Genomic DNA, 20926 nt, shown 5'->3' on the forward strand with positions numbered 1-20926 from the left:
TTATATGTATGTATCATGTAATTAATGTTATGATCTAACATATTTAACATTTTCATAATGAGAATATTTAACATGTGCTCTCAGAATATTTAATACTACAATATATCATCAACTAAAATCACCAAGCTATAGAATAGATCTATTGAACTTACTCATCCTAACTGTATATTTATATCCTATGACTGAAATCTCCCCAATTCTCATCCCAACCCCAACCATCACATTCTCTGGTGACCAACAATCAGCTTTCTAATTTTATAATATCAACTTTTTAAAGTTCTATATAGGAGGGGGGTTCTTGCTGTATTTGTATTTCTGTTCCTGGATTATTTTACTTGAGATAATATCCTCCTGGCTTATTCACACCATCACAAATGGTAGAATTCCATTCTTTTTTTTTTTTAGAACTGAATAGTATTTAATTGTGTTTATATACCACATTTTCTTCATCACTATCCATGGATGTTTACTTAGGATGACTCAATGTTACAATAAACATGAGAGTGTTGATATGTTCTCATATTGATTTCATTTCCTTTGGACATTTACACAGTATTTAGATTGCAAAATACACAAATTCTTAAATCAATGAAATGTAATAACCAATTTTTAATCACTATGCTATCTATAACTAATATCGTTATGCAGAGTTGAGAAAGTCAAGACAAAAGTCAAGAAACAAACTTTTCAATTATCTATACAACTTAAATAAAATCAACTGAAGATATCCCTGAGCTTCATGCTGGAAAGGAATTTCAGATTATTTTACCTAGAGTGATAAATTATAAAGAGAAGGCTTCAAGTCAGGTGTGGAGGGGCACACCTGTAATCTTAGCAATCTGGGAGTCTGAGTCAGGAGGATCACAAGTTTGAGGCCAGGTTCAGCAACTTAGTGAAACCCTCTCTCAAAATCAAATAAAAAGAGCTAGGTTTGTATCTCAGTGGTACATGGCTTTAGGGTTCAATCCCCAGTATCTGGGAAAAAATTAGAAAAAGGAAAAAGCAAAAGTTACAGCTACTCTTTTCTGACTATCATTGATTAAGATTTTTAGTAATAGAATTTTAAATGCAGTTCTAACTAAAAGAAGAGGATTAAAAAGTACCATTTAATGGATACTTATCTTATTTTCTAATGGTTTGAAATTATTCAGCTAGCATAAGTATAATATGAGGTAGATACTATACAGACAGTGAACATATTCATGGTTTGCATATCTTTCTCTAAAAGTTACTATTAGAGAATCTGATTTTATGTCTATTTCCTTTTGCAGAGGAATCATATAGAAACATCATTGATAAAATATCAAAGTTTTGATAACTGCTAAAAAGAAATATTTATTAAAATTAACTTAAAAACTACCAAGTTGAAATTCAGATCATATAATTATTTCAATTCATTCTGTTTTAAATTATTTTTGATTTTTTTTGGCAACATGAATTGAACTCAGAGGCACTTAATGGTAAAGTCACATTCCCAGCTATTTTTATTTTTCATTTTGAGGCAGAGTCTTGTGTTGCTTAGGGCCTCACTAAGTTGCTAAGGCTGGATTTGAACTTGTAATCTTCCTGCCTCAGCCTCCCAAGCCACTGGGATTAGAAGCATGTGCCATCACACCTGGCTGCAGTTTTATTTTTCATTGTTCATTCATAGAAGAACATTATTATCTACCTATTAAACATTATGTATTTGACACGGGCAATGCAAAGATTAAAGCATTTAAATATATTCATATAAAAGCAGAGACAATTAATTATTATTATATAATTTAATCAATGTATACCAGAAACCTTGATAATTCCATCTCACTTTTTTTAAACAAAGGAATTATATTATACTATTTATTACAGTATTATTTCAACTTTACACTTAATTTTAGTTACAGAAGTTTTAAAAATTTATAGTTTTAAAAAATTAAAGTTTTAAAATATTATAGTTTAATTAAATTATTTTTCATTTGACAATTACTAGCATCTCTATCTCTTCTTTATAAAGTCAGCCATAAGTTTTCATTAAGATTATAGGATTTCAGATACACCTTCAAGGAGCTTTTGGATATACTTTATTCAACTTTAGAAAGTATGTTGGAATTTCTTTTATGACCTCCTCAATGGAGATGCAGAGGGAATAAAGAGATTGATTAAGGGAGCTGTAATATGGAGAGAAGAAGGGTGAGACAAATGAATGAGAATAGATTTGTAAGACAAATAGCTCTTCCTCTCAATTTTATGGAAGCCTGGCTATGATTATTGGTATAAACCAGGGTAAGTCAAATAATCAAATATAAAGATTTCAGTGATTTTAGAATAAATTGCTGAGCACTTGAATTTGAATAAAGATCTTTTTTGCTGTTTTAAAGCAGTTGAATCCTATGTGTATATCAAAGTAGATTAAGAATCCATGACTGTTTCTTTGTAAGTCTATTACCTTAAAAATTTCCAATTAATAGATTTTAGTAACTAAAAAAATGCTGAGTTAAAATTATTCATGTGCTTTTGAATTGCGTCATGACTGTAGCATTGAAAATTTTAAAGTGTCTTTAGTTAGCTATGTGGTATATTTCTTTACTTGTTGCAGGACTGGAAATGAATATTATGTGAATACTTTTACCTGAAGATTGTGTTGCACATAAGCAAAGACTTTCTTCAGGAGATGTGTCAATTACCTTCACATTTAAAACCAAATTTATTGCTCTAATTTTTCATTCAAGGTCACCACAATCTACAACCAACAATTTTACAAAACTTATTTAAATTTGAAATAAATTCTCATCAGTCACTATCAACTTCTTATTTGTGATTTTTTTCCAAATAGCTAGTCATACAATGTAATCAGACAGAGTTTCTCAATGCTATGAGACATACCTGCTACAATGCAGAAGTGCTACACCATGTTCATTTCTGTCTTCATTATTTTGCTCATGTTAATTTCTCTAATTGACCAATGTCTTTTAATTTCCTTCACTGTCTAAAGGTACAAGACAGTTTAAAAATCAGTCTAAATTTTACCTTCTTATTTACTACCATGTACTTTGTGGCATAGTTCTTGGGAGTCAGTTTATGTGACACCAGCTAGCTTTATGTGCCTGGACAAATCTCAAAAGATCTTTGTACCTTATCTTTCCTCTTCATAATTGGAGGCAAGAGTAGTCATATCATGTAAGGTGAGGTTCTTTTAGGAATTAATGAGCTAATACACAGAAAATATAAACATGCTCTAAGAATTGTTGCTGTTGCTAATATTAGTATTGTTGTTATTGTTAAGCTATGTGCCAACAAACCTAATCATTATTAGACATTTCTTAGATATTGTGTTTTAATCTCTTTTAAGTGTATGATAATACCTCTCATTTTAAAGTGTATAATATCTATCAAACTAATAGTTAGGCAACTTCAGATCTAAGTAAAGTGGTAGGATAATTTATTTGTTGCAGAAGAGGTGTCTGAAGAATGATGCAAGGAATTTCCAGAGAGTGGCGGAAACCTGACTTAGGATCAGTAGGCTTCTTGGCAACAGAACAGAGATTTCTAGCAGATGCCAGTCAGACATTTATTTAACAAAGTAGATCACATTCAAGAAAAAATGCAGGCCATCTTGTGAATGAGAGATGCCTTTTGGGGATTCCGAACTCTTCTTTTTAAAGGAAGATTACTTAGGGGTGATCATAGGAAGGTATGTGGGAATGACAGCAGTCTGGTAGCCTCAATGCATTTTCTAGTGGTCTGGTCCTTATGTGGACCTAGAGCTGGTGTGGCTTTCTTTATCTCCTTGGATTATAGTGCCAGAAAGTTCCCTCAATTATAGGTTTCTCAAAATATCATATATCTCTTAATCTACTTATTGAGAATGAATTAACAATGCAGAATTAGATTTATAGTTTTCCCAGGAATCTGGGAGTGACATACCTAGAGAAAAGATTGGCTTCATCTGAAAATTCACAGAACTTCTGAATGAAAATTTCATTTTCCTGCCCTTATTTTATGTATCCTTTCTACCTACTTCTTATTTCTTCAATTCTACCTCACATTGATAGTCTAGATTTGTTTACACATAAATAGTGGGAGTTTAATAAAAATTCACTCAATCAATAAGTGAAAGTATAAAAGAAGTTTTATGAGGCAATTTCTGTTCATTTCTATGCATTTCTCAGTTTTAAAATTACGAAATAGAATTTAAAGAATAGGTAAAAACAAGGAAGCAAATATAAGAAAAATTTAAAATAAAATATATATATTATATTTTATGTCCTCCAGGGAGAGAGTATTCAAAGGGAAGTTAAATCAGAAGATGAGTGTGTCTTATCCTAATCCTTATAATAAGGTTTGAATTTTAATTCATGTACATGTATTAACTTGATACATTTAAACCAGAAAAGAAGGCTATACAAACATGCCCCTGAGTGAAACAAGCCATATAGGGCACTTAGAAAGTCCACAAAGGCCACATTAAGGTAAAAGCAACTTTGATACCTCCTTTACTTGAATTTTTTCTTTTGTAATTTTTTCTTTGTCCCTTCATGAGCCAATTTTCCCACTCTTTTTCTCTTAGTCACAATTTAGAATATTAATTATTCTAACCTTCTTCTAGAACTATTTGAATTTTCAGGAGGATCATCGTTTTCAACATAAAAGGTTTGGGAAATTGAAGGAGATGGAGAAGATTTTACAGTGAAATAATTCTCAGTTGTAAGAATAAAATCTTCAATGAAAAACTTTGCTTATTTATGGACTAAGTAAAGCATTAAACTAAGTAAACACTGGCATATTTTGAAAATTTTAGGTGTTTATTGACCTCTAATTATTTTAATATGTAGAGATTCATATTCTCCAGAAGTAAAATTAATATTCTCAAGTATTCAATAGTGTGTGTGTGTGTGTGTGTGTGTGTGTGTGTGTGTGTGTGTGTGAGAGAGAGAGAGAGAGAGAGAGAGAGAGAGAGAGAGAGAGAGAGAGAGAGAAAGAGAGAGATTGAGATTTATTGATTTAAGACAGGGAAGGTTAGATTCTGTTATCTCCTGTAGGTATAGTCTGTATATTTATCCCTGGAAGTTTGGCCTCTGGTAACTCATCAGTGGGCTCCTTTGCCCCCTGACTTCCAGTTGAATTTCCACTAAGAGCAACATCTCTTCTCCGCTAAGAGAAGTATTAGAGGGAATGAGGACAAGGATTTTTGAAAGATTATTTCTCTGACATATAATATGGAGAAACTTAGCAGGTGGCCTGCTTCTGTTGAACAGAAGTCTCCATTCCTATCATGTAGCTGTATCAACAAAATCCTTTTAATCACCAGATTAATGAGAAAAGCCCACTCTTTTCTCATTAGAGAATGTTAAAGGAATCCATTGTTTCTAGCTCAGGGCACTTTTAGTGCCTAGGTTTTGCCCATATGTTTATAATTAGTCCTTTTTTACAACCTTTCTTTAAGCATTCTAATTTGAGTGTTCCATCTGTTTTCTCCTGTAAACTTAAGTACAATAGATGGATAGACAGATACTTCTTAATTACTGGAATCCCTGGTGCCAGTGAGATTTCACTTTTAAATATTAATTTTCTCTCTGGTTGGTGATGTTTCCAATTTTAATATATTTATTTTTCATTTGATTAATATATACTAATAACTATAGAACTAAAAGAATAACTAACAATTACTATGTGTTCATAAATCTTCAGGTAATACTATAAAAGACTTGATCACATTAGCTTAGAGCAGTCCTTTGAAATAGATACCATAATTATTACGATTTTAAAATGAAGAAATCGAGGCTTTCAGAGATCAAATGTCTTTGCAAAGTCACAGAGCTGGTGAGCAGCATGGTGAGATTAAACCAAAGCTATAAACATAAAGGTATGAAATTTTTAAAATCTAAAGGACTATACCTAACACAACTTTGTGTGCATTGTAAAAAGCCATTAAAGCAATGTATATTTAGGACACAAAACAAATAAATAATATATATAAAAATTTTATAAAGAATTTATTTTGACTCTGATGATCTGCTCTCATATAAAGTTAATTTTTTAAGAGAGAGAGAGAGGAGAGAGAGAGAGAATTTTAATATTTATTTATTTTTTTTAGTTTTCCGTGGACACAACATCTTTGTTTGTATGTGGTGCTGAGGATCCAACCCAGGCCGCACATATGCCAGGCAAGCATGCTAAAGCTTGAGCCACATCCCCAGCCCCAAAAGTTAAATTTTTTATAAATAATCACTTAAAGTAAAAAATATATTATCCCAATAAACAATAAACTTTGATGGAACTATAGAGTATATTTCTCCAGAAAAGCTCAGTGTTTTTTTTTTTTACTTATCTGTTAAACTAAAATAAATTAAACAATTCATATATAAGAATTTGAAGAGTTGATATCTCTTCTCATATAACAAAACAAGATGTTCCTTGGTTCTACATTTTAAATTTTACTTTTTTGGGTGTAGGCATGAGAGGAAGCATTAATTCATAGTACTGTTATGTTTGGCAGAATTGATTATAGTCAGATAGACACTGATTAGTTTTAAAAATAACTGTTCTTGAAGGGACTGAAGAGTATTCACATCAGGCATATTAATTAGTACAGCAAGTATTTAATCATATAGGGAGCATAACAGTCTTAAGCAAAAGCTTAAATTGTTTTGTTTACTCTAATGAGGGAAATTCTTCCCTTGTGAATGGCATTTGTATGTATGAGGGATGAGCAAGAAAATGAACTTCATAGATGACGCAAACTAAATAATTCTGAATTTTAATTTTAAGATTAGAATAAATGGAAAAGGGAGAGTACATTTTCTTCTCAATTTTATAGATGATGATAAAAAATCTAAGTTGTTTCTTAATTAGCCTGCATGAATCAGCTTTCTATATTTGTAAACATCAGTCATGAAATCAGTTTGTTCTGAAATGGTTAAAAATAAAACATGTACTTCAAGAAAAGAATCAAAACAAACATCATCTACAACAAGACTCCTCACTACTAAGAAAAGCTAGGGAAGTCTTAACTGTCTCTCAGGGTTAAGAAAAACAAGGAAGTCATCAAAAGTTCAGGATTACAGATATGGAAGGGAAAACTAGCCTCAAAGAGTAAGACTATTCATACCTTCATTCCATTCTAGTCCCTGGCCGCCTGCCCCACACACTTCCCTACACAAACATGCATTTCAGTTAAGCAGATTCACATCCATCAGTACCATCAAAATTGTGCATTGTGTCCAATTTTAATATATTTATTAAAAGTCCCTGTGGAACTTTGTGGAAGCAAATTAAAAAATCAACAAGTTGTTATTCTGATCCTAAGTAACAGTAACTCTTCAGGGAAGACCAATAAGTACTTGTCCTATTTGAAACCTTCTAGAAAGAGTCTCTTATTAGTGTAGTCCATTCTAATGTTTAAAGAACCGTTATTTTCAGAAGTTTGTCTCATTTCTAAACTCTGCATAGTGTGACTTAAGAACATTTCTCTCTCTCTCTCTCTCTCTCTCTCTCTCTCTCTCTCTCTCTCTCTCTGTTTTTGTTGGAACATTTAAAAGATAGATAATCACTATTTTCAGTCTAATGGTACTTTTAGTTTAGTTAATGGAATTAATTTTTTTATTGTTGTTTTTGCTTTTACCTTATCCAAAATGAACAATCCATTTTTTTAATACCAGAGATTGAACCAAGGGGAGCTCAACTACAGAATCATATCTCCATGCCTTTTATATTTTTAGATAGGGTCTTCAAAAGTTGCTTAGGACCTCACTAAGTAGCTGAGGCTGGTTTTGTTCCATTAGTAGTTTGTATTTCCAGATTAGTTTTCGATCCAAACCAAGTAATTTTTGGAAATGTTTTAGTGCAGATTTTTATCCATCTATAGATGTCATTTTTTTTGAAAGTACCTTAAAAATTTTCAGATATACTCTTTTATCTGCAAAATTTTTTTTCTAAACAACTGCTTTGCGATGGGAGTTTGCAATAAAATTAACCTCATACATCCTACCCTGTGGTTAGGTAAAGTTCAATAAATATTGGTTGAATTTGTTCATCCATGGCTCTGTAAGTGATTTCCTGGATCACAGTGTTGAGAAAGATTTTAAGGATATATCTGAATCATCAGGAAATTCTGATGGAATTTAATAGTATCTGTGGTCTGGTGCCTTTGTTCTCAGATATAGCCTTACTGAATTTTAGAAATCAGTGTTACACATTATTACCTCTGTAATCAGGATACCTGTCTTTATCTATCTTTATCTCTATCATCTGTCTATCATTATATATCACTACCACCTTCCCTTCACTCTACCTACTGCTACATTTCTCTCACTTTGCAAATTTATTCATGAGAAACTAGAGTAGTGCACAGGTTACTGAATCATTGGGGCTGCTGCTTAGAATCTTGATCATTTAAAGCCATTCACAAACCAATGTTGTGAATGATTTTAAGTTTACTTCGGTATGAGTAGAAAAAATGAAATGACTGATTGCTAGTATTTGCCTTTATAGGTGATGAAACATGTCTTTTAAAATTATCTAATAAGAATTCACAAATTTCTAAGACTTTTTTTGCAATTTTAAAAACATAATGAAACTTAACTTTTAGAATAGCTTTAGGTTCACAGAAAATTTGAGAAGGAAGCATAGAATTCCCATTTACCCTGTTTCCTCACCTGAAAAATTCCCCACACTATATCTAATTGGTACATTTGTTATAATCAAACATAAATTGACACATTTTAATAATGCAAGGTCAATAATTCATATCAGGATTTTTTTCTTGGTGTGTTACTTTCTATGGATTTGGACAAAGTAAATTACATATATCCACCATTGTAGTATTCTATACAGAAGCTTCACTTTTCTAAAATTCATGTTTTCTACCTACTCTCTCCCCACTAATACCTGGCACCCTCTGACCTTTTTACTCTTCATAGTTTTGTATTTTTGAGAATGTCATATGTTGGAATCATACAGTATGCAGCCTTTTCATGTTGGCTTTTATCATTTAGTCTTAAACATTTTAAACTTCCACCATATCTTTTCAAGCTTGGTTTCTCATTTGATTTTACAAGTAATTAATTTTCCATTGTTCAGGTGTACTACAATTAATCTGTTTGCCTACTGAATTTTATTTTGGTTGATGTTCCATTTTGGCAATTAATAGGGAGAATAAATGTATCTGTGTAGAGGTTCTTGTGTGTACATTGGAAGTTTTAAATTCATTTGGGTAAATACCAAGCAACATAATTGTTGAATTATATGGTGAGAGTGGAAAATTTGGAAAGAAACTGATAAATTCTTTCCCAAAGTGGCTCTTCTGCTTTGCATTCCCACTAGCAAAACTGAGAGTTCCTTTTGTTTCACATTTTCATCAGCTTTTTGTACTGTCAATATTTTAGATTCTAGCAACTCTAATATGTATTGTTATCGTATTATTATTTTTATTTGCATTTCCTTAATAGCATGATAAAGACCATGTCCTCATATGCTTGCTTATCTGCCATCTGTATAGCTTCTTGCTGAGGTGTTTCCTTGTTTTGTTTTGTTTTTTTTTGCCCATTTTAAAATCATATTGTTTTCTTATTGTTGCATTTTGAGTACTATATATATTTTGATAATAGTCCTTTATCACATCTGCCATTTGCAAGTACATTTTACCCAGTCTGTAGTTTCTCTTTGTTGTGACATTATTTAGTAAGACAGAAGTTTTTTGTTTTTTTTTTAATGTTAATAATGATACCTGCTTCTTTCATGGCCAATTACCTTTGGTGTCATATATATATATATATATATATATATATATATATATATATATATATATAAATCTTTGCCATATGCAAGGTAATCTAAGTTTTCTCCTATGAAGAGTTTTATAATTTAGTGGATGATAGTTAGGTCTATGATTCAGTTTGAAATTTTTTTGTGTGTGTGAAGAACAAAAGTTGTAACTAGATTTTTTTTTTCAATCTGGATGTCTAATTGGTTTAGTTTCAGCAGTACCATTTGTTAAAAGTGCTACCATGTACTCTATTGTATTTCCTGTGCACCTTTGTCAGAGATCAATTGGCAAAATTTATACAATTTTACATATGTGGTCTCTGTACTTCATGCCATTAATCTGTTTATACTTTCTACAATAACACATTGTATTGCTTACTATAATTTTATAGTAAAACTTCAATTTCATCTTCTTATTCCTCCAACTTTGTTTTTCTCCTTCAAAACTGAGTTGGCTTTCTGGATCTTTTGCCTCTCCATAGAAATTTTAGAAAAAAATTGTTAATATTTACAAAAAATTGGCTGTAATTTTGATTGAGATTACATTAAGTTTATTGAACTAGTTGGAATCTGACATCTTGAGAGTATTAAATCTTCCTATCAATGAACATGGAATAACTCCTCATTTATTTTTGTTGTTGTTGTTTTTCATCACAGCTTTGTAGTTTTCCTCCTATCAATTTTACATGTGTAAAATGTGTCATGTAGTAATGTTTTGACCAAGTATGGATGTATATATGATCACGGTTGTAAAAGATTATATTTCCTAGTGATTTTTAATCATCTTAGTTTTGGTAAATGTAGGCTAGGATGTTCACAGCAATTATAAAATTTCTCAATGATGCAATATATCACCATCATTAAGAGATGAATTACTATATAGAGAGTAGATCCACATCTAAACATTTAATTTTTGGAAGTGTTCTAATGTAAATGGGGATTTTACATTAAATTTCAAATTCTACTCTTGCTGGCATATAGGAAAATTACTGAACTTCATATGTTAACTTTGTGTCCTAACGCCTTTCTATAATCACTTGTTAGTTCTAGAAGATTTTGTTGAATTTTTTACTTTCTCTGTAGATAATCATATCTGCAAACAAGACAATTTTACTTTTTTTCCCTCAAACTCTTTGTGTTTTTCCTTTTCTTTTCATAACTTATTGCATTAGCTAGATTTTCATTTAAATGTTGAAACAGTGGTAAGAAGAGACATCCTTGTTTCTGATTTTAGTGAGAAAAATTAATTTCTCATCAAGTATGGTGAAAGTTATAAATTTTGTGTGTGCTATTGGATTTCTTTTTATCATTTTGGGGTAGCATAGCTATTTCTAGTTTGCAGAAAATTTTTACCATGTCTGGGTTTGGGATAGGGTCAAAAGCTTTTTTCTGCAACTACTGATATTATCATATTTTTTCTTCTTTTGCTTACTGATATGTTGATTGATTATGAAAAATTATTTATCCTTATATACAAGGCAGAAATCCTACTTGGTTGTGGTTTATAATTGTCTTATGTCAAATTTAATATGCTAATGTTTTTAGAATGTTTGCAAATGTTAGTGAGAGATGTTGTTATGTAAGGTTTTTTTATTTCTTTTAATGCCTTTATTTGTTTTTTATATTAGAGAAAAGGCTAATCTCAAAGTTTTCATTGGGTAAGATTACCTCTGCTTCTACTTCTGGTAAAAAGTTTTGGTATAATTTACTCAAGGGTTAGAATTCACCAATGAACACATCTGGGTCTGGTGCTCTCTTTTTTGGAAGATTATTTGTTGATTCAATTTCTTTAATATATATATATATATATATATATATATATATATATATATATATATATATATATATATATATGACTTTTTAGATTGTTTATTTCATCTCATGTTAGTCTTGGCAGATATTTTTTCCTTTAAATAAACTGATCATTTTTTCCATATGCTCAAATTTTAACCATAGACTTATGCCTAATATCTTTTTATTATCCTTTAATGCCCATGAATCTGTAATTATTTCTCCTGTTCTGTTTTTAATATTAGTAACTTTGTGTCTTCACTTTTTTTATTACTCTGATTAGAGGCTTATTGATTGTATAGATTTTTTTTCTGTATTCAATTTTGTTAATTTCCACTTTTATTACTTTTTACTTTTGCTCATTTTGAATTTAATATGTCTTTTACAAATTCTAAGCTTATGTGATTGATTTTAGGACTTTCTTCTTTTCTTATATATTTATTCAATTGTATATATGTTCTACTATACACTATTTTCCCTTCATCTCACAAATTTTTGAAACTGAGGAAATATTCCACAAAAGCGAACTTATGAACATTGTATTTTAATTTTTATTTACTAATAATTTTTATATTTCTCTCGATATTTCTTTTTTGGCCCATGTGTTTTATATAAATGTGTAGATTAATTCCCAAGGATTTTGGAATTTCCAACTATTTTCTGTAACTGATTTCAAATTTAATTTGCATTGTAGTCTGTGATTTGTTATTTTAAATATGTTGTGTTTAGTGTCCAAGAATGTGGTTTAATTTGATTAATTCCATATGAGATCAAGGAAAATGTATAATTTTCTATTGTTGGATGAAATAAATCATAGATGGCAGTTATATCCAGTTGGTTGATGGGGCTATTAAGTTTGACAATTTCCTTTTAGATTTTCTGCCTGCTGGATCATTTAATTGTTGCATTTAGATCATTGATATTTAAATTGTTTATTGATATAATTGGAGTAATTTTTACTCTTTTGATTTAGGTTGATATGAAGTATGCCCCCCAAAACTTCTGTGTTAAGGCAGGTATCCTCATGATCAGATGATTAGATTATGAGAGCTATAACCTAATCTGTGCATCCTCAATCAAATGGACTAAGTAGGTGGTAATTGGAGGCAGATGGGGCATTGTTAGAGGAAGTAGATAACTAGGGGTGTGTTCCAGGCATATCTCTCTCTCTCTCTCTCTCTCTCTCTCTCTCTCTCTCTCTCTCTCTCTCTCTCTCTCTCTCTCTCTCCCTCTCCCTCTCCCTCTCTCTCTCCTTCCTGGCTTCCATGCCCTTCCACCCCAATGTTCTACCTTACTGATGACCCAGAGCAATGGTATTGTCTGACTAGGGAATGAAAGTCTGAAACCATGAACCATGAAACGTTTCCTCTTCTAAGTTGTTCTAGGCAGATAATTTTGTCACATTGCTGAAAAATCTGATTAACATACCTATTGTATTGGTTTAATTTTCTATTTTTGACCTGATTCTGTACTCCTATTTTTCTCTTCTGCACGTTTTCTGCTTTATTTATTTATTTTTAAAGAACTTAACCTTTATTTTATTTATTTACTTATTGTGGTTTATTTGCTTTAATGTGGTGCTGAGGATCAAACCTAGGGCCTCACTCATCCTGGCAATCCCTCTAACACTGAGCCATAACCCTAGCCCTTCTTTTTCTACTTTTTATGGTTGTAATTGTGCATTTCATTGTGTGTAATTGCGTAATTGTGACTCCATTTTCTCTCATTTTTCTGCATATAAATTATACTTTTAATAATATTTAGTGATTTTCCTAAAGTTTTTAATATACATTTATAATCAATCTAAATCTGTTTTTAAATAACACGATGCCACTTTACAGGTAATATGGTAACTTATAATAACAAAATATTCCTATTCCTTTCTTTTGTCCCTTTATCATCATCATCATTACTTATACATAATCATACATGCATATTATATGCATAGCCAAATAAATTGCTGGCATTATTCATTGGAACAGTTATGTATTAGATCAAAATTAAAAATAAGAAAAATTAAAGTTTTTATCTTATATTTACTTATTCTTTCTTTAATATTCTTCCTCTCCTTACTTGTGTTCATGTTTCTCTTCTTTATTAATTTCCTTCTCAGATTTTTCTTAAATATTTCTGCTAAGGCAGGTCTAATGACAATGAATTCCCTCAGTTTTTGTTTTTCCTGAGAAAGTCCTTTTTTCTCCTTCAATTTCGAGGGATATTTTCTCACCATACATAATTATGTGTTGATTTTTTTTCTCTCAATACTTTGAATATTTCACACAACTATCTTCATGTTCCTATTGGTTCTTAGGAGTTACATGTGATTCTCATTTTTGCTCCAATTTAGATAACAATTTTTTCCTTCTCTGCCTACTTTCATGATTTTTCTTTTCACTTGGTTTTATTAAATTTGAATATGATGTGACTAAATGCAGTTCTTTTTGATTTATCTGACTTGGCATTCTCTGAGATTTCTGGATATGTGACATGTTGTCTTATATTAATTTACAGAAATTATTAGTCATTGATATTTCAAATATTACATCTGTTCCTTCTCTCTTTCTTCTCCTTTTGGTATTCTCATTATGTGTGCATTACACCTTTCATTATTATCCCAAAGTTCTTTGACATTATTTCTTGGGTTTTTTAAATTTTATCTTTGTTCTACAATTTTTAATTTTTTTTATATTATCAATGCTTGGAGATTTCTTAGCCACATCCAGTTGACTAATATACATCAAAGTAAACTATTTCTGTTACAGCATTTTTGGTCTCTAGCATTATTTTTTAAATTTATTCCTGGAATTCATCTCTCTTCTTATGTTTTCCATCTGTTTTTAGATTTTTGTCTACTTTTCCACTAAAGCATTTTATAAGCATGATAATCATAATTTTTAAAAATATTGGGTTTGTAGTTTCACCATTCCTGCTATATCTGACTCTAGTTCTGATGTTTGTTCATTTTCTCCAACTTGTGTTTATTGCCTTTGGGCATGCTTTGTAAAGTTTTGAAAGATGGATATTATTTGTGGTAAATCAACTATAGTATATAGACCCTTAGTGACTTGGTGGTATGCTGTAAGAGAAAGAGTGCATTCCATAATTTTGTTATTAGGTTTTAGTCTTTTGATAAGCCTCTGTCCCTAGACTGTGAACTTCTCAGACTTTTTGTTGTTATTGTTTTTCTTTGTTTTCTTTTAGTTGGGAGGAGATGAACAGAAGAGGTAGAATTGGGGATTTCTATTTCCTCAAGTAGACAAAATTTTTATTTAACCCCAGTAGTTTAGGCTCACAGAAAATGATTTTATTATTGGTCTTATGGATAACAAAATACCTTGTTATATTTTATAATTTTCCCTCTACCCTTTCTCTTGCCAAAAAAATGATGAAGTTTTCCCCTACTATTCACTGTGAAGGTGTGGTTGAACTTCTGCAGGTAAATCTATCAATAGTGCAGCATGCTGTGCCCACAAATTTGTCTTTCAGAGATTTTAACATAGACTTGTCTGCAGCGAGTAACTAGCAATTCATCAATTAGAGTTCATATTTTTTTACCCAAAACTGCTTCGAGTGGAAGTTTCTGCTCATGAGTTTCTGCTCTAAGTATGGTTCTCAGGATCTGTCTCTCTTTCATATTCTGTGGGCAATGGTTTGCCCTGTGATGTCACTTCTATGGATATAAGAGGATCTACTTGTTTTTAATTCATTTTTAGGATAAATAAAAAACTTTTAGGATCTTTATATCATGGAACAGAAAACTGAAATCTGTTTTGAAACTTTTTAGAAAGAGAAATATACTTAAAACTTATCAACTACTTCTTGAAAACAGAAATTATTTATAATGATTGCATTTTTGTGCCTAGAGTAGAAATGATACTAATGGATGTACAAGGGATGAAAGAATAAATTAATGAAATGTTATGCTATTGTTAATGTTAATTTAGAATGCTTATAAATTCCATGAATAATTTCAAAACAAATTTCCATCTTCGGTAATATGATTTTTACACAAAAAGGTCCAAGTTTACACTTTAAACAAACTATTTTGAATATTTGTGGGTATTAAATATATTTATATGAAATAATACTGAGACTCCATTGTGTATAGTTTAATTTTGATAATTTCCTTTTGATATAAATAACAACTCCAGATTTATTCTATGAAATGAAAAGCTTAATCATCTACAATTTCAAAATAATATATTTCAAGAGATGATGTCAAGACTTTTTGTCGTATTATTTTATTTATACAATACATATTTAGGGAAGCAAAATGTAAATCAATAATTCATATACATTTGAGGTTAAAGTATTTTCTTTAAATACCTTTTTACAAATAATTAAAGGAAAAACAACACTATGTATTTTGTTAACTGCTTCGGATGTAGTTTCCCAGAAAGTACCTTTATAGGTTAATGGTGAATTTTCTTAAACATCTGTGGCTTATATACCAATAAACAATAATGAGCTATGAAATTTCACAAAACATAGAGGTTTGATAAAAAACAAGCATAGTAAGTAAGCCCAGTACCCAACCTGCTGCAAAGCCTCATTGAACAGCTTTATTCAATAGGTCGCAGGTGTTCCTGTTAGGTTTTTACAGATTGTAGAAGACAAAGCCACGGAATAAAATAAAATAAAGACTTCCAAAGACAATGATTGAAGCAAGAAATTTATCCACACGAACTCATGATACAAGTGAAGTTTTTTAATAGGATCAGGGTTTTTTTGTTTTTGTTTTTGTTTTTACAATATTGTCTGATCCTTTAATTTCCTCTGAAGTAGCAAGGAAAAAAGTAAAAGAAATCATAAATAAAACTCAATGTCTGATATAAAAGACTGTGAAATATACTACCATTTAACTAGAATTTTACAAGTTTATAATTGCAAGGAACAGCTCCTTTGCACACCACACATCAGGTCTTTTCTTTGCATATTACTAAACATTTTTATTTTTGAACATGAATTTCTTTCCCTTCAATGCTGCAAAAAGTGTTTCTCCTCCTTCAAAATTTACAATTATATTTCAAAATAAAATAGAGGCAAAGCACAAAAGAAAAAAAATGTGATGATTATTTGAATTTTGAAAATTTACAAAATAATAAGAAATTCTTATTTTTAAAAATAAAAATCAGTATTTTTTCCACTATGTGATAAACAGATATAAAATAAATTGTTTCTGAAGAGAAATTTGAATTGTGATTTGTTTTGTATTACATCAACTCTTAAATTCAAAAAAACATTGCAGGTGCCTTTGAAAACTTTGGATACTTTAGCCACTATGTGATTATTAACATATCTACAGATTAATAACATTTTATTCAATGATGCTTAATAATCATCTACAATTCATCAACTTATATATATAACATGTAATTAGAGCCTCTCAAATATTATTTATTCATTCATTTTTTAAATTCAACAAATATTTCCATGTATTTATTATTAACAGGCACTATTTTAACTTCTGAGGATATATGAAGGAGCAAAACAGATACTTCCCTTGTTTTCAAGGACCTTACTTTCTTGTCAGTGGAAATTAGTAATTTATAACTAATCATATCATTGACACTTTTATATAATGTGATAATTTTGTGTGATATCATAGAGAATGACAGCATGGCAGGTTATTTCCTTACATTTAGAATTCAAAGATCTTTCTGTGGCAGGCCATTTGTACTGCAACCCATATGACAAAAAGGAACTATGAAGGGCTATGAATAGAGTGATCAAGACAGTAAAAACAGCACATAAGAGACTTACTATGGAATTACCTGGTCCTGTTTAAAACAAAACAAAAAATGTGTTTAATATGTTTATTTTGTACCCTGAAATTTTATTAAACTTGTTTACTAATTTTATAGTTTTGGGGGGGGGATATAGTCTCTTATAACTCTTTTTAAAAAAATTCTGTGTTATCAAGCATAATATCTCCTCTGTCATTTAGAATTTTATATATCACCACTCTTCTTAATCTGATCAAAATTTGTCAACTTTATCTTTTCAGAAAAAACAATTCAGTTTAACTGATCTATTCCTCTGTTATTTTAGTTTCTATTTAGTATATTTTGGTCTAATATTTACTGTTTCTTTTCTTCTGTTAACTTTTGTCTCAGTTTTTTTTTTTTCACTTCGGCTGTACTAATAGACTAGTTGAAAAAAATTTTTTTTTATTCTCAACATAGGCATCTATCACTATGAACTTCTTTCTTGGAACTGCTTGTGTCATGTATTCTTTGTTTCAGTAGATGGTATTTTCATTTTCATTTCTCCCTAGATATTTTGCAATTCTTCTTTTTTCATATTTATTTTTTAGTTGTAGTTGGATGCAACACCTTTATTTTATTTATTTACTTTAATGTGGTGCTGAGGATCAAACCCAGGGCCTTGCAAATGCTAGGTGAGCACTCTACTGCTGAGCCACAACTCCAGCCCTTCAGTTCTTTTTTAATGTCTTCATTGATCAATCAGCAGCATGATTTTAATTTCCACATACATGCTTATTTTCAGTTTTTGTCTTGTTACTGATTTCTAGATACATGGTATATGTCAAGAACAGATAATTATTTTAATTTCAAAATTTTTAAACGTGTTCCCAATGTATGATTTATCTTGGAAAATATACCCTGTGTTCTTGAAAAGAATGTTTCCTGCTGCTATTGGTTGAGATATTTTGTATATGTCTATCAGACCCATTTGGGGCTTATAATGAACTATCTAAGAAAAACTAAGAAAACAATTCCATTTAAAAATGACATCAAAAATTAAATATTTTAGGCATAAATTTAAACAAATAAATTTAAGAACAAATACAGAAAGTGAAAAAAGAAAACTAAAAACCTTGATAGAACTGGGATGTGGCTCAGTGGTAGAGTGCTTGCCTAACATGCATGAGGCTCTGATTCAATCCTCAGGACTGCAAAATAATACAAATTAAAAAAAATGATAAAAATTAAGACACAAATAAATTTAAAGATTTTTGTATGTTCATGGTTGAAATTATTAATATTGCTAAAACATCTCTACATAGAATGTTCTACAAATTCATACAAGCTATACCAAAATCCCAATGATGTTTTTCATTGAAATAGGATAAATCCATTCTAAAATACATATAGAACCACAAAAGATTAAAAATTGCCAACTGAACAATTTTAGCAAATCTGGAAATATCATACTGTCTGATTTCAACATATACTGGATAAATAATCTTCTCTTCTGAAAAATAGAGACAGTTCATACATAGCCCCTGCCCATACACAAACACACACACACACACACACACACACACACACACACAAATAGTATTTATACAAGATGAATCATATCTTAATTACTGTATCTTGTTTATTTAAGTATTTTATAATGTATATCTTTATCAGAAACTTGTTTTGTAGACATATTAACTAAATATATAATTATATATTAATACATCATATATAATTATGTTTTTCTTCCTATCACAATATATATCTTTAAAATTTTTTTTTAAATTTTTTTAATTAGTTATACATGACAGTAGAATGCTTTGATATATCATACATAGATGGGATATAATTTCTTATTTTTCTCAGTGTACATGTTTCAGAATCATATTGGTCATGTATATATATAAAGTATATATGTGTTTTCATTCTACTATATTTCCTATCCCTACATTTCCTTCCCTTTCCTCCCATCATTTCCCTCTACCAATTCTAAGGTAGTGCTACTCTTCCATAGTGCTCCCTGTCTAATTATGAATTAGCATCTGCATTTTAGAGAAAACATTGGGCTTTTGGTTTTGTGGGATTGGCTTATTTCACTTTGCATGATATTCTCCAACTCCAACCATTTACTGGTAAATACTATAATTTTACCTTTCTTTAAAGCTGAATAATATTCTATTGAGTATATATATATCACATTTTATTTATCCATTCATCTATTGAGGACACCTAGGTTGGTTTCATACTCTAGCTATTGTGATTGAACTGCTATAAACATTAATGTGGCTGCATCACTATAGTATGCTGATCCTTTGGGTATAAACCAAGGAGTGGGATACTGGGTCAAATGGTAGTTCCATTCCCAATATTCTGAGGAATCTCCATACTGCTTTCCATAGTGGTTGTACCAATTCACAGTCCCACCCAGCAATGTATGAGTGTACTGTTTTCACCACATCCATGCCCATATTTATTGTTGCCTGTATTGATGATTGCCATTCTGACAGGAGTGATATGAAATCTTAGAGTAGTTTTAATTTGCATGTCTCTAATTGCTAGAGATGTTGAACACTTTTTCATATATTTGTTAATCAATTGTATTTCTTTTATGTAAAGTGTCTGTTCAGTTCTTTATCCCATTTTTTGATGGGGTTATTTGTTATTTTGGTGTTAATTTTTTTGAATTCTTTATATATTCTAGAGATTAATGCTTTATCAGAGGTGCATGTGGTAAAGATTTTCTCCCAATCTGTAGGCTCTCTCCTCACTTTATTGTTTTCTTTGCTGAGAAAAAGATTTTTAATTTGAATTCATCCCATTTATTAATTCTTGGTTTTACTTCTTACCCTTTAGGGGTCTTATCAAGGAAGTCAGATCCTAGGCCAATGTGGTGAAGATTTGGGCCTATTTTTTCTTCTATTAGGTTCAGTGTCTCTGTTCTAGTGCCCAAGTATTTGATCCACTTTGAGTTGATTTTTGTGCAGGGTGAGAGAGAGAGGTTTAATTTCATCTTGGTATATAGGAATTTCCAATTTTGCCAGCACCACTTGTTGACTAGGCTCTTTTCTCCAGCAAATGGCACCTTTGTCTATTATGACATAACCATATTTATGTGGGTTTATATCTGTGTCCTCTGTTCTGTATCATTGATATACAAGTCTACTTTTGTGCCAATACCATGCCATGTTTTTATATAATTATATATTAATAACATAAATATATAATTATATATTAATAATATAAATATAAAATTATATTTTAATATAAATATGGAATTATATATTAATTAAATATATAATTTTATTTGTTAATTATATACAAGAGAGTAGGGAAAATAAAGAAGTTCACATGGCTAGAATGCATTCCAAAAATACTAATGATTTCATATCTGTAATATGAACATAAAATCACTCTTCTGATGAGAACTTCTAGTGTGTCATAAGGTTAAATTAGTCTCATCAACTTCAGGAAAAATATTTTACAAATATACATATACTAAATATTTGTGCTTATGTATCCTTAGAACATTCAGGAACCTTAAAGTAAATATTGTATATTTTTTTAAAAAAATATGTACAATAAGTTTACCTATAAATTATAAAATAATTTAAGTGCATATTACTTAAAGTTTTATATACATACTTGGGGTATATAATTGATATCATTATAAAATGCTAATTTTAATT

The sequence above is a fragment of the Ictidomys tridecemlineatus genome, chromosome 9, assembly GCF_052094955.1.
Source record: "Ictidomys tridecemlineatus isolate mIctTri1 chromosome 9, mIctTri1.hap1, whole genome shotgun sequence".
In the NCBI taxonomy this organism is placed as follows: domain Eukaryota; kingdom Metazoa; phylum Chordata; class Mammalia; order Rodentia; family Sciuridae; genus Ictidomys; species Ictidomys tridecemlineatus.